The sequence below is a fragment of the Rhinoderma darwinii genome, chromosome 3 (genome assembly GCF_050947455.1).
Source record: "Rhinoderma darwinii isolate aRhiDar2 chromosome 3, aRhiDar2.hap1, whole genome shotgun sequence".
Lineage (NCBI taxonomy): Eukaryota > Metazoa > Chordata > Amphibia > Anura > Rhinodermatidae > Rhinoderma > Rhinoderma darwinii.
This window is the reverse complement of record NC_134689.1, coordinates 204,461,377-204,474,804: the sequence shown is the minus strand read 5'-3', so window position 1 is coordinate 204,474,804 and position 13,428 is coordinate 204,461,377. Positions and strand designations below refer to the sequence as shown.

At 42.6% G+C, this 13,428-nt stretch overlaps 1 protein-coding gene across 2 annotated transcripts in view; it reads right to left on the bottom strand.

Moving 5' to 3' along the window:
* Positions 1–4,472, bottom strand: part of LOC142747958 (chloride anion exchanger-like) — an 85,066-nt gene extending 80,594 nt beyond the window's left edge. For both annotated transcript variants that reach the window (XM_075855066.1, XM_075855067.1), the window contains exon 1: positions 3,606–4,472. The gene's annotated coding sequence lies outside the window, so the exon portion shown is untranslated. The remainder of the gene's footprint in view (positions 1–3,605) is intronic.
* Between the last annotated feature and the right edge of the window lie 8,956 nt (positions 4,473–13,428).

Genomic DNA, 13,428 nt, shown 5'->3' with positions numbered 1-13,428 from the left:
TATGCTCTGCATTCAGAGGTGCTCGTCATGACGCTGACCGGATGACGTCGGTGGGTGTGAGCGGTGCGCGGTGCGCGGCGCGCCATTGGTTACAGGGGTTTTTCGATTGTGTATTTAAAACAAAGCTGTCAGAGTAGCTACTACACCTCCTGACGAAGGTTGCGAAACGCGCGTCGAGGTGCTCGGTGTCCAGCTGCCCTATCATATACTCACTATGTCCTCCTCAGGTATGCTAAACTACCAACATTAGTACTCCTAACATTTATTGTTGCCATTTGTAGTGCTATTTTTATCGTACTGCCTTTAGCAGGATTACCAGCATGGTCATGTTGTTTAAATAAATAAATTTACTGCACTGTGATCCTTATTGCCATTATAGATCGTGCTTTATACTCTGTGCCATATATATATATATATATATATATATATATATATGCCATTCACTTCATCTGAGTTGTATTTGCATTTTATGAGGAGTCATTACCATTCATGATTTATGACATCATATTTGAGGTCACCTGGTTTTCTTTTATATATTTTACATGTCTATAGTATATACTTGGGAGGGGGGTTCTTTTTGTATTGATGTATAATATATTGTAAAGTATTAAAATTAAAATAAAATTGTATTTTGCCAAATATAATTGCATGATATCAAGATCTCTTTTTTGGTTTAATTCATCTGCTCCTAGGTCTGATAGAGTGACTCCATCTGCTACCACTTAGGCTGGTAGGCTGAGGAGTGGGAGAACCTATCACAGGCTGGCCAGACGGTTCTAGCTCCCACCCTTGGTCTATGTATACCTTCATTTGCTTCTTGTCTTTGCCTGTCATTCTCTCTCTTGTTTCCTGGCTCTGCTGTTCCAGCTATTACTATTGACCTCAGCTTCATTTTGACCCTGGCTTTACTGACTACGCCCCTGCTCTGCGTTTGGTACCTCGTACACGCCTGGTTTGACTCGGCTCGTTCACTACTCTTGTTGCTCACGGTGTTGCCGTGGGCAACTGCCCCATTTCCCTTAGCTTCTGTGTACCCTTGTCTGTTTGTCTCTCGTGCACGTATTGAGCGTAGGGACCGTCGCCCAGTTGTACGCCGTCGCCTAGGACTGGTCGTGCAAGTAGGCAGGGACTGAGTGGCGGGTAGATTAGGGCTCACCTGTCTGTCTCCTTATCCCGTCATTACACCTACACTGTGCATTCGCTCAGAAAATGGCAGCACACAGTGTAGGAGGTTTGACGATTCAACCCCCTCCTCCTTCTGGCACTAGCCAGGATAAGGGAGGGAGGATTGTGTGAGGACGCTAGAGCGAGTGTGTCTACCCCAAATTTGCAGCATAAAGCAATGAGGTTGCTTTACCACATTGCCAATGCTGCAATTTTGGGAATTGCTCCCTCTAGTGCACAGCACATGGAAATGTTATAAATTAGAATCTAATTTATAATATTTCCTGACTTGTGAAAAAAAAAAAAATTGCAACCATGTTTAATCACTTACATAATAAATATTTAACTAAAAAAAAACAAAAAACATTTCTAGCGACACATTCCCTTTAAAAGCGTGATCAGGGTGTCTCAGAGTAGCAGTGACACCCGGATCGCGCTGTCAACCCCTGCCTCTGGTCCCGGAGACATGATTGGGACCTGATTGGTTCAGGTCCCAATCATGTAATCTCAGGGAAATTTTGTTGTAACAATAAATTTTCCCGGGGACCGATTGTGGGTGCTGCCGTCAGTTGCATGGCAAAACCGGAGGCCATACAACGGCCTCTGGGTCTGCCATTCATTTGATTTAATGTAATTTCATCGGTGAATGGTCCTCATTGGCTTCCTGTCAGTGTGACTGTCAACGTCACACTGACACACTGACAGTTTATAATATATAACACTACCTAGGGTTTTTTTTATGTAACTTGAGCATAAAGCCATTTGTACATTTTACAAGAAGTATAGTTATATAAGGGCGTTACCGTAACAATAAATAAAAAAAATAAAAAATAAAGAGGCCAGTGCTGGACTAAAACAGATTGTATAACTGAGGCTAATGAGACTATATGATGACATAATCAACAGCCTCCTCTTGTAGATAGTGCCACAAACCTCCCCTTGTAGATAGTGCCACATAACCCCCCTGTAGATAGTGCCACACAACCCCCTGTACATAATGCCACACAGGTCCCCTTGTAGATAGTTCCACACACCCCCCTTGTAGATAGTGCCACACACCTCCCCTTAGTAGATCGTGCCACACAGCCCCCTTGTATATAGTGCCACACAGGCCCCCCCTTGTGTATAGTGCTACACAGGCCCCCCTTGTATATAGTGCCACACAGCCCCCTTGTATATAGTGCCAAACAGCGCACCAACCCCTTGTATATTGCCACACAGCCCTCCCCCCCAAAAAAAGGAGCAACATGTGAGATCATCCAGTTACATGACATGTTCCAGTGACATCATCACGCCGGCCTGCGCAGGGAGTTTTCTCAGCGCCTTATAAGGATACTAGTATTCATTAGTATCTGCGTCCTGAGGACACAGATACAAGTGAATGTTGCTGTCAGTACTACCGGTACCCCCTGCGGTGCTTTTGATGCCACCGGGTATGAGAGGGCCAGCGCAGTTCGGTCTTGGGCCCCCGGGCAACTGCCCGAACCGCCCTAATGATGATTTGCCACTGGATACAGGGTTTATTTGTTGCAAGACCTCGCAGGGGCCGAGGGTCTTGGGAGCGAATTTGTGAGAAGGGATCTTGAGACTAATGTTTTTAGAAGACAGCCAGACCTTGACTCCGGGGAAAACTCAGCAGGAATTTTTCTTTTTTTCATCGGCATACCTTTTAATGCGATCAACTGCCGGAAGAAGGGCTTGGTTTGCTGCCAGATGTGAAGGAAAGAACCAATTGGCTGCAGGTACTTGAGTCATAGCTGGCACAGAAAGAGGAACACGGGAATGCTGACTGTGTCATGCCCATGGCCACAGGCCACAGGCCGTCAGGCTAGCTCACCTCCTGACGGCCGCAGCCATGGGTCTGTGAGCGCTGGCCCAAATCTCCTCATCAGGAGATGCCAGCGCTCATTTCCGCTTCTCTCGCGCTCGTGCCCGTTCTTAAAGGGCCAGCAGGCACACCTGAGTTTAAGTGCCAAATTAGCCCATGAGAACCCTGGACTATAAGAGGGACCCAGCCCCTTCCTGCCTTGCCTGAGCTTTGTTGTCATTACCCTAGTTTGTCTCTGCAAATGGTCTCCTAGTGTCTTCCAGTTCCCAGTGTTTCCCATTCCTGCTACCTGTAACCTGTATCCCCTGCTATCCTGGTCAAGTGCCGTATTGAGTTGGAGTCGTGCTGTGCTGTGTACCACGCCTGTCCTGTTACACCACACCTGGTGTCCGCCTGCTGCCAAAGTCCCTCTCGAGCCTGCCTCGCTACTGTCTGAAGCAACCACAGGTACACCTATACGAACTATAGACTTTGACCTGTGTCCTGTTGGCCAGCTGCCATACCGTTAAGGCGGTACGGTCCAGTGGGTCCACGTACCCAACGTCACAGACTGTACACGATGAAGAATGGAGAAGTAGTAGATTCAAAAGAGGGGAGGAAGCCTCCAGCTCACCTTGTATGAAGACTTGAAGAATTATTTATCTTTTAATCCTCTACAGCGCTGGATCCAATCTCTTCTTCCTATTGCAAGTAGTAGATTCACTTGTATAGTTGTTATAGGAGAATTCCGCCCAAAGCAAAAGCTGTACCCAGTTGTCATGTTGACCTGAAACAAAATGATGAAGATAATTATCTAATATTTGATTGGTCCTTTCCACTTGACCATTAGACTGACGGGTGATAGGCAGAAGAAAAATCTAGCTTCATATCTAGCAGCTTACACAGGGCTCTCCAGAATTTGGATGTGAACTCTACCCCCCCAGTCAGACACAATATGGAGGGGTAGTCCGTGTAGATGAAACATTTGCTGGATAAACAGATTTGCCAGACGAGGAGCTGAGGAAAGACCAGTTAAAGGAATGAAATGTGCCATTTTGGAGAAATGGTCCACCACTACCCAGACAGCAGGGATGTAGCTAAAGGCTCATGGGCCCCGATGCAAAAGTTCTTATTGGGCCCCCCTGCAAACTTCTCATGGCCGACAGCCCACAGCTTTCAGCTGCATCGCTGGGTCTCCTGAGTGACCCAACAATGCAGCACCAGCAGCCAGGGGCATCACTAAGGACTTAAAATGGCAGGGGAAATAGCCCCAATACATATACCCCCAAAAATATGTGTGTGTGTGTATACGTGTGTGTATGTATAGGAGACCGCATATCTATTGCACTACGACCCTAGGATAGGATTTGATACAGTGGCTCAGCAGACAGTATCACACATGATAGGATTAGATATAGGGCCCAGCTCGCTGACATTGCGGCTCCAGCGCTGGACCCAGGAATGGTAAGAATAATAATTGTTTTGCTTTTTTATGTGTTACTAATTATTTTCTTGTGTTTTTTTACAGGTTCGATCGTCAGATTCGAGGACTACTTCAATGACAGCGTTTTTTTATTCTCAATAAAATGGTTAATGAGGGTTGTGTGTGTTTTTTTATTTCAATAAAACATTTTTTCTATGTCCTAGTATTTTTTTAAACTTTATTATTACCGCTTTAGTAATAGCCGCTGGCTGATTGTCAACCTCCATTACTAAGGCGGGGCTTAATGTTATGCCGGTGCAGAGGCTAACACTAACCCCCATTATTAACCCGGTACCCACCGCCACCAGGGGTGGCGGGAAGAGCCGTGTACGATCCAGTACCCGACCATCTGTAGTGATGGTCGGCATCGGGCGGCCACAGGCTGGTATTATAAGGCAGGGGAAGGCCAAAAACAGCGGTCCTCCCCACCCTAGTAATGCTAGGCTGCTGCTATGTTGTATCTGGCTGGTTATGTAAATTGGGGGGGACCCCACATCGTTCTTTCCAATTATTATTATTTTTTTTTAAATGACGTGGGGTCCCCCCCATTTTTCATAACCTGCCAGATACAATAACCCTCATTAACCATTTTATTGATAATAAAAAAAGGCGTCATCGAAGTAGTCCTCGAATCCAACGTAGTCCAACGACCGAACCTGTAAAAAAACCACAAACACAACAAAAACGATTAGTAACACATGTTAGGCTTAGATACAGGGCCCATGTGTGATACTGTCTGTCAAGGTAGGCTTAGATACAGGGTCCAGCAGACAGTTTCACATATGGGCCCTGTATCTAAGCTTACCATGTGGTTATGTAAGATGCTTAGATACAGAACCTCAGCAGTTATACAGTATAAGATTACTGTCTGCTGGGGCCCTGTATATAAGCCTACCGTGTGGTAGGCTTATATACAGGGCCCATCAGACAGGATCACACATGGGCCGTGTATCTAAGCCTACCATGTGATTGGCTTAGATACAGGGCCCAGTAGACAGCATCACACAATCTGTGATCCTGTCTCATGGGCCCTCTAAGGCTGCTACATCGTAGGCTTAAAGGGGTTGTCAAGTCCCTAAATATTGATGGCCTATCCTGACACCCGGACCCTGCACAGATCAGCTGCTCCGGCTGCCTCCGGGACCGGATGTCCATGCCAGAAGCAGATGCCTCCGGTCACAGAATAGCGGCCGAGCTGCAATTCTGGAGCACGGCAGCTATGCAATGTACGGAGCCAACTGCTTCTGGCTCCGTACATTGCATACTGTGCAATAACATCCGATGTCCACAGGCAGCCGGAGCAGCTGATAGGTGCGGGGTTTGGGTGTAGGACCCACAACGATCATATACTGATGATCGATAGGTCATCAGTTATCTGGTAGTGGAAAACCCCTTTAAAAAGTAAAAAATTATTTAATCAAAGTCCATTAAAAAGTGTTATAAAATCACCTAAAACATTGTTTTATAAAAAGAAAAAAAGGTTGAGTTCAAAGGTGTACATAGCGTTTAAGACAATAAGTCTATGGAAACTCCTCTATATTTAGGAGTATCTTTTCAAGTAGATATTTTTACTAGAATGACCGTATGATTCCTGGGCAAGATTTCATTGTGATTCCCATGTCCTCTGTTATCACTTCAAAATATTTAATGGTGTGGAAACTTACGGGAATGATTTCTACTTAGCAGATGACTGATGGTAAAGGGCATAACATGTCTTTAGAGCGAAACACAGCAAATTTTCCGAACTCGTAAAATGAAGCTACTAGGGTCATGTAACATTACCGGGCTGTTAATTACTTTATTTGGTCCCTCAAATACCAGTTTCCAAGGTGCTTTCTAGATCCTTAACACCACAGACAGTAACAAAACTCCTGCATACTTGTGGGCTGTACAGGAAAAGTTTAAAACTGATGTCACACAGTGCTCTGTAGACATTTGATACAGCAGTAACTCACAGACTTCCTGTTCTGCCTAAACAGGTCGGGCCTAATTTACATGCTCGGTTTCTATGAGGAGGTAAGTGCAAATCTGGATGTTGGTCATGCGGCTGATGTGATTTATTTGGATTTTGAAAAAGCATTTGATACTGCTCCACACAACAGTCTTGTTCTGAAGCTACAGACACAGGGACTGGGGGACCATGTATGCAAGTGGGTAAAAAACTGGTTAACGGACAGAAAACAAAGAGTCGTTATAAAAGGTACTTACTAAAAATGGGCTGAAGTCAGCGGGGTACCACAATGATCGGTGTTAAGCCCAAATCTTTTTAATCTCTTTATTAATGACCCTGTGGATGGGATTGATAGCAAGGTGTCTGTTTTTGCTGACGATAGAAAACTTTGTAGGATACTTAAAACTCAGCTTGACTATAAAATATTACAGAAAGGCCTAGATAAGCTGGCAGCATGGGCAAAAACATGGCAGATGAAATTTTATGTTGATAAATGTAAAGTAATGCACCTACGATGCAATAATAGTATTAATACTTATACATTAAATGGAATAAAACTGGGGACAGAAAAAAGCTAAGTAGCAGTACTCAATATCAAGCAGCGGCTGCAAAAGCAAATAGTATCTTAGGGTGTATAAAAAGAGAGATAAAAACCTTTGATTCAAATGTCATATTACCACTTGTAAGGTCACATCTAGAATATAGAATTCAGTTTTGGGCTCCACGTTGTAAAAAAGATATAGGAGAACTGGAGAGGGTTCAAAGGCAGGCGACTAGATTATTAAATGGGATGGGAGGTGTTGTTTACAATGAGAGGCTAGAAAAATTGGGCTTGTTCAGCTTGGAAAAAATATGTCTTAGAGGGGATCTTATTAACATGTATAAATATATGTGCGGTCAATACAGAGAACTAGCACATGATCTGTTCTTTCCAAGTACTCTACAAAGGACCAGGGGACATCCATTGCATGTGGAAGAAAGACGTTTCAGACATCAATATAGGAAAGGGTTCTTTACAGTTAGAGTAGTCAAACTATGGAATGTCCTACCTCAAGAGGTAGTAATGGCAAATACTATGTCAGCATCTTAAAAAAGATAGATGATCATTTATTGATGAAAGGACTCTTCAAAGGACCGGGGGACATCTATTGCGTGTGGAAGAAAGACGTTTGAGACATAGATATAGGAAAGGGCTCTTTACAGTTAGAGTAGTCAAACTATGGAATGCTCTACCCCAAGAGGTAGTAATGGCAAATACTATGTCAGCATTTAAAAAAAGGCTAGATGATTATTGACAAATGGCATAGAGGGTTATAATTAATCAAGCAATAAATGACGAGTAAATTATTGAGAAGGGTTGAACTTGATGGACCTGTGTCTTTTTTCAACCTTTGTAACTAAATGAAACTATGCCCACCCCTTGCATGTACTCTGCACATAAAGTTGAACATAATAAAGGGTTATCCTATCACACAAAGTGATGGCAAGCACCTTAGATGTACTCACCTTAGATGCAGACCGTGCCACTGCTATGGTGTCCATGGTGAGAAGAGGGCTTAGCTATGAACTCCTCCTGTTTTTCGACATAAAGTCATAGCATTTTCCTGTAGCCACCACTAGAGGGAGCTCAGTGCTTAAAGGGTTTTTCCAATCTTAGACATTTATGGCATATCCACAGTATATGCCATAAATGTCTAATAGATCTGGGTCCCAGCCCTGGGACCAGCACTAATAATGAGAACCGGGTCTCCCGACCCTGTTCTGCCTGATGCGACGGCCATAGAATCCAGGCAGGGACTAGTGGAGAGAGGGTCGCAAAGGCTCAGCTCTCTTCATTCTGTCCAATGGCAATTCCGGAAAAAGACTAGCAAGCGCTACTCAGCTGTTTCCTGAACTCGCATTGAACAGAATGGAGAGAGTAATGCGCACGCGTGGCCCTCTCCCCACTAGTCCATGCCTGGATTCTGCGGCCAGTGGCTGCCACACCAGGCGAAACAGGGTTTAGGAGCCACATCTTTCAGACATTTATGGCATATCCTGTGGATATTGACTAAATTTATACGTTGGGAAAACCCCTTTAACTCCTTCCCGACATTTGTCGCAAGTATACATCATGGAAAGCCAGTGCTTTCCGCAAAATGTTGTATACTTAGGACAAATGGATGGAGTCGGTGCCATCATCCCCGGATGTCAGCTGTATCTTACAGCTGACATCCTGCTGTAATAGCGGGGACCAAAGTTAGCTTCGAGCCCCGCCATTAACCCCTTAAATACAGCGACCAAAAGCGATCGCTGCATTTAAGATGTTTGCAGCTCATCGACACCCAGCAATTAAATAGTGTCAGTGGCTGCAATGGCAACCAGAGGCCTAATAGTGGCCTCCTGGTATGCCTAGTATGGAAAACGTTCAGTTTTAGGCGGAGCCTAAAAGGCTTCCGTAGCCGCCGGCAAGATGGCGCCACCTCATGAGATGAGCCGGCGTCATCAGTGCTGGATGTCAGCTGTATATTACAGCTGACATCCACCTGTAACGGCAGGAACCGGAGCTAGCTACGATACCTGCCATTAACCCCTTAGATGCAGCGATCACTGTATCTTTGTGGTTGTCAGCAGATCGGCAGCTGTGCCCTGCAATCGCACGGCTGCCGACTGCTACTATGCCAGCAGGAGATCTAACAATGGCCTCCTGCTCTGCCATTATGGAAGCCGATTAGGCCCCACCCGGAGGCGAAGCCTAATCAGCTTGCTGTCAGTGAATGACTGACAGATTCAATACATTGCACTACATAGGTAGTGCAATGTATTAGAAAAAAAATCTGACAGCTGGACCTTCAAGTCCCCTAGTGGGACTAAAGGAAAGTGTAAAAAAAAGTGTTGAAAAAAAAGTTGTATTAAATATAATAAAAGTTTCAAGTAATAAAATAAAACACAATAGCCCTTTTTCACTTATCAAATCCTTTATTATTGAAAACAAAATAATAAACCATACATATTTGGTATCGCCGCGACGATAACGGCCTAAACTATAAAAATATTATGTTATTTATTCCATGCGGTGAAAAGCGTAAAAAACAATCGTAAAAAACAATGCCAGAATTTCAGTTTTTTGGTCACTTTGCCCTACAAAAATTGAAATAAAAAGTGATCAAAAAGTCGCATGTATCCAAAAATGGTACCTATAAAAACTATAGCTCGTCTCGCAAAAAACAAGCCCTCATACAGCTTCGTAGACTAAAAAATTAAAAAGCAATAGTTCTCGTAACATGGCGACAGAAAAAATACATTATTTTTACAAAAGTAATTTTATTCTGCAAAAAGTTGTAAAACATAAAAAAGTTCTATAAGTTTGGTATCGCTGGAAATCGTACTGACCCGCAGAATAAAGTAAACATGTAATTTATAACGCATGGTGAACGCTGTATAAAAAAAACGAAAAAAATATGCCAGAATTGCTGTCTTTTGTGCCTAAAATCTATTCTAATAAAAAGGAGGCCTAAAATCCACTAGGTGGTCCTTTGCTTCTGAGGCCTGTGCTTTAGTCCAGAATCACACCAGGGCCACATGTGGGATATTTACTAAAACTGCAGAACCTGGGCAATAAATATTGAGTTGCGTTTCTCTGGTAAAACTTTGTGTTACAAAAAATGTATTAAAAATTAATTTCTACAAAAAAAATTATGAAATTTGTAAATTTCACATCTACTTTGGTTTAATTCCTGTGAAACGTCTAAAGGGATAAGAAACTTTCTAAATGCTGTTTTGAACACTTTGAGGGGTGAAGTTTTTAAATGGGGTGACTTATTGGGGGTTTCTAATATATAAGGCCCTAACAGCCACTTCACAACTGACTGGTCCCTGAAAAAATAGCCTTTTGAAATTTTCTTGAAAATGTGAGAAATTGCTGCTAAAGTTCTAAGCCTTGTAACTTCATAGAAAAATAAAAGGATGTTCAAAAAAACAACGCCAATCTAAATTAGACAAATGGGGATGTTAATTAGCAACAATTTTCTGTGGTATAACTGCCTAACTTACAAGCAGATATATTTAAATTTAGAAAAAGGCAAATTTTTTAAATTTTTACAAAATTTTGGTGTTTTTCACAATTAAATACTAAATGTACCGAGCAAATTTTAACAGTAACATAAAGTCCAATGTGTCACGAGAAAACATTCTCAGAATCGCTTGGATAGGTAAAAGCATTCCGAAGTTATTACCACATAAAGTGAAACATGTCAGATTTGAAAAATGAGGCTCTGTCAGGAAGCTCAAAAGTGGCCAAAGCGGGAAAGGGTTAAAGATGTATAAATTCATATGCACTACTTAGTGGCGGCTGCGGGCAGCCAATTTTATTTACTGTGAAGAGGAATACAGGGGATTTATCGCTGTATTTATGGCAGTTGTCTGGTGCAAATAAATAGAAAAATATGGTGTTTAGACTGAGCGCCATTTTTTTTAAGCACTTGTTCCACTTTTCTAACACACAATTTGGATAAAGTTGACGAGGCTTCAGAGTCGTGTGGAGCCCAATTTCTTTAATAAAACATTTACTACACTTTACAACTTACAAAAGTGTTGTAAAAAGTTCAATCTGACGTTCTGGGCTGATTCATCAACAGTACTGTTTGCTAATTCCTATAGAAGCTGAGGATGAAGTACAGATTTCACCAAGGCCAGATGCCCGTGCAGGGACAATTTTTGCTTTTCTCTAAATCAAATTAGCAACGGCTTTATATTTAATTCTGAATAATCTTCCACTCTTTTTTAGATATTTATCCCCAAATACTTAAAGGGAACCCGTCACCAGCATTTCACTTATTGAACTTTACTTCTCCCTCACTGGCCGCTGCTATAAAAAGTTCATTGCCGTTATCCCCGCTCCTAAACTCCTCTTCCGACTGTAAATATCGGTCTGCAAACGTTTTGCGCCTTTTATCGTAATTATGCGGTGTCCCTTTGTGCGCACACACCAAAAGAGGATATCAATGCACAAGCGCAGGATTTTGTGTGCTGGGGGAAGGCGAGGAGCTGTCAATCAAAAGTAAGGAGGCGGGGTAAACTCGGAAAGACTTGAGGAATGACGATATGACTCTTTCCAAACGAAGATTTGACTCTTTTCAAATGAAGATTTGACTCTTTTCTGCTCATTAGCATACGGTGTGGGAACACTAAAAAGCTAAATACTAAAGCTACAGAGCCGACTAAGAAGATAATTATAGGTTATATAGAAATGATTTTTCACCCACTACCACCAGGTATAGTCGGTTTAATAGGTGAAATGCTGGTGACAGGTTCCCTTTAAAAGAGGTATTGCCTTGCAGGAAGGGGGGGGGGGGGGACTCAGGGTCCTCAATTGGACCATCAAGGGGCATAATCAGACTTAAATCCTTATTAATTTCAATACCAATACCCATGTCAACGAGTTCCCTCTATCACCCAAAAATATTAAGTGGTTTGACAGGCCCCCAGGCCTGCCTTGCTTGTCTGCCTAATAGGCCGTGCCAGAGGAATGGCCTTGTAGAAATTGGTCAGTATAACCAGTATTATGTGTAAAGTGCATGCAGAGAGTGGGCACATGCAGCTTTAGCAAATAGCTGCAGTACAGTGATGTCAGAGTGGGGTAGGGCATAGTTTTGGCAACTTCTCCTCTACACAGTCCAGTAACATGCAGCCATTTTGTTATTTAGGAATCTATAGTATACAGAGCACTTTGGAAACTTGCATTTGAGGGACCAGAATTAAAAAAAATTAACAGCCCTGGTATGGTGCATGACCCAGCTTAAAGAAGCTCTGTCACCACATTATAAGTGCCCTATCTCCTACATAAGGAGATGGGCGCTATAATGTAGGTGACAGCAATGCTTTTTATTTTAAAAAAAACTATCTATTTTCACCACATTATTAGCGATTTTAGCTTTATGCTAATGAGTTTCTCAATAGACAACTGGGCGTGTTTTATTATTGACCAAGTGGGTGTTGTACAGAGGAGTGTATGACGCTGACCAATCAGTGTCATATACTTCTCTCCATTCATTTCCTCAGCACATAGGGATCCTTTTAGATCAGTATGTGCTGTCTTATACTAACACATTAACGATACTGAAGTGTTTAGACAGTGAATAGACATTCCACGGGATGTCTATTCACAACAACGGGCACTTCGTTAATGTTTCTGTGGTAGTTACAGCAGAGCAAGCGTAATCTTGCGAGATTACGCTGTAGATGACAGGTTACAACGAGATTACGCTTGCTCTGCTGTAACTACCACAGAAACAGTAACGAAGTGCAGGGATTGTGAATAGACATCCCGTGGAATGTCTATTCACTGTCTAAACACTTCAGTATCGTTAATGTGTTCGTATAAGACAGCACATAGCGATCTAAAAGGATCCCTATGTGCTGAGGAAATTAATGGAGAGAAGTGTATGACCTTGATTGGTCACCATCACACACTTCTCGTCCATTGAGAAACTCATTAGCATAAATCTAAAATCGCTAATAACGTGGTGAAAATAGATGATTTTTTTTAAAATAAAAAGCAATGCTGTCACCTACATTATAGCGCCCATCTCCTTATGTAGGAGATACGGCACTTATAATGTGGTAACAGAGCCTCTTTAATTTTACTAAAAATTAGGAACTATTGAAAAAGTCCAGACTTCTTTAAGATCTTCTTACCTAAGGCTTAGTTCATGCAGAATTTTTTGATGTAGACACCACGCCAAAAAACTTCCAAAATCGCCTCCCATTGATTTCAATAGGAGGCTGAGGCATTTTTTTCCCGTGAGCGGAAAATAACGCTCACAGAAAAAAAAGCGACATGCTCCTTTTTTAGTTGTTTCGATCTCTGACCTCCCATTGACATCAATGAGAGGCATAAAAGGCCGTTTTCGCTGCGTTTTTTGCCTGCGGTGCTTGATATATACAGCGAAAAATGCAGCAAAATATGCTGCAAAGAGAGTGCAGGCAGGTCAAAATCTGCCTCAAAATTCCTGAAGGAATTTTGAGGCAGATTTTTAGGCCTGC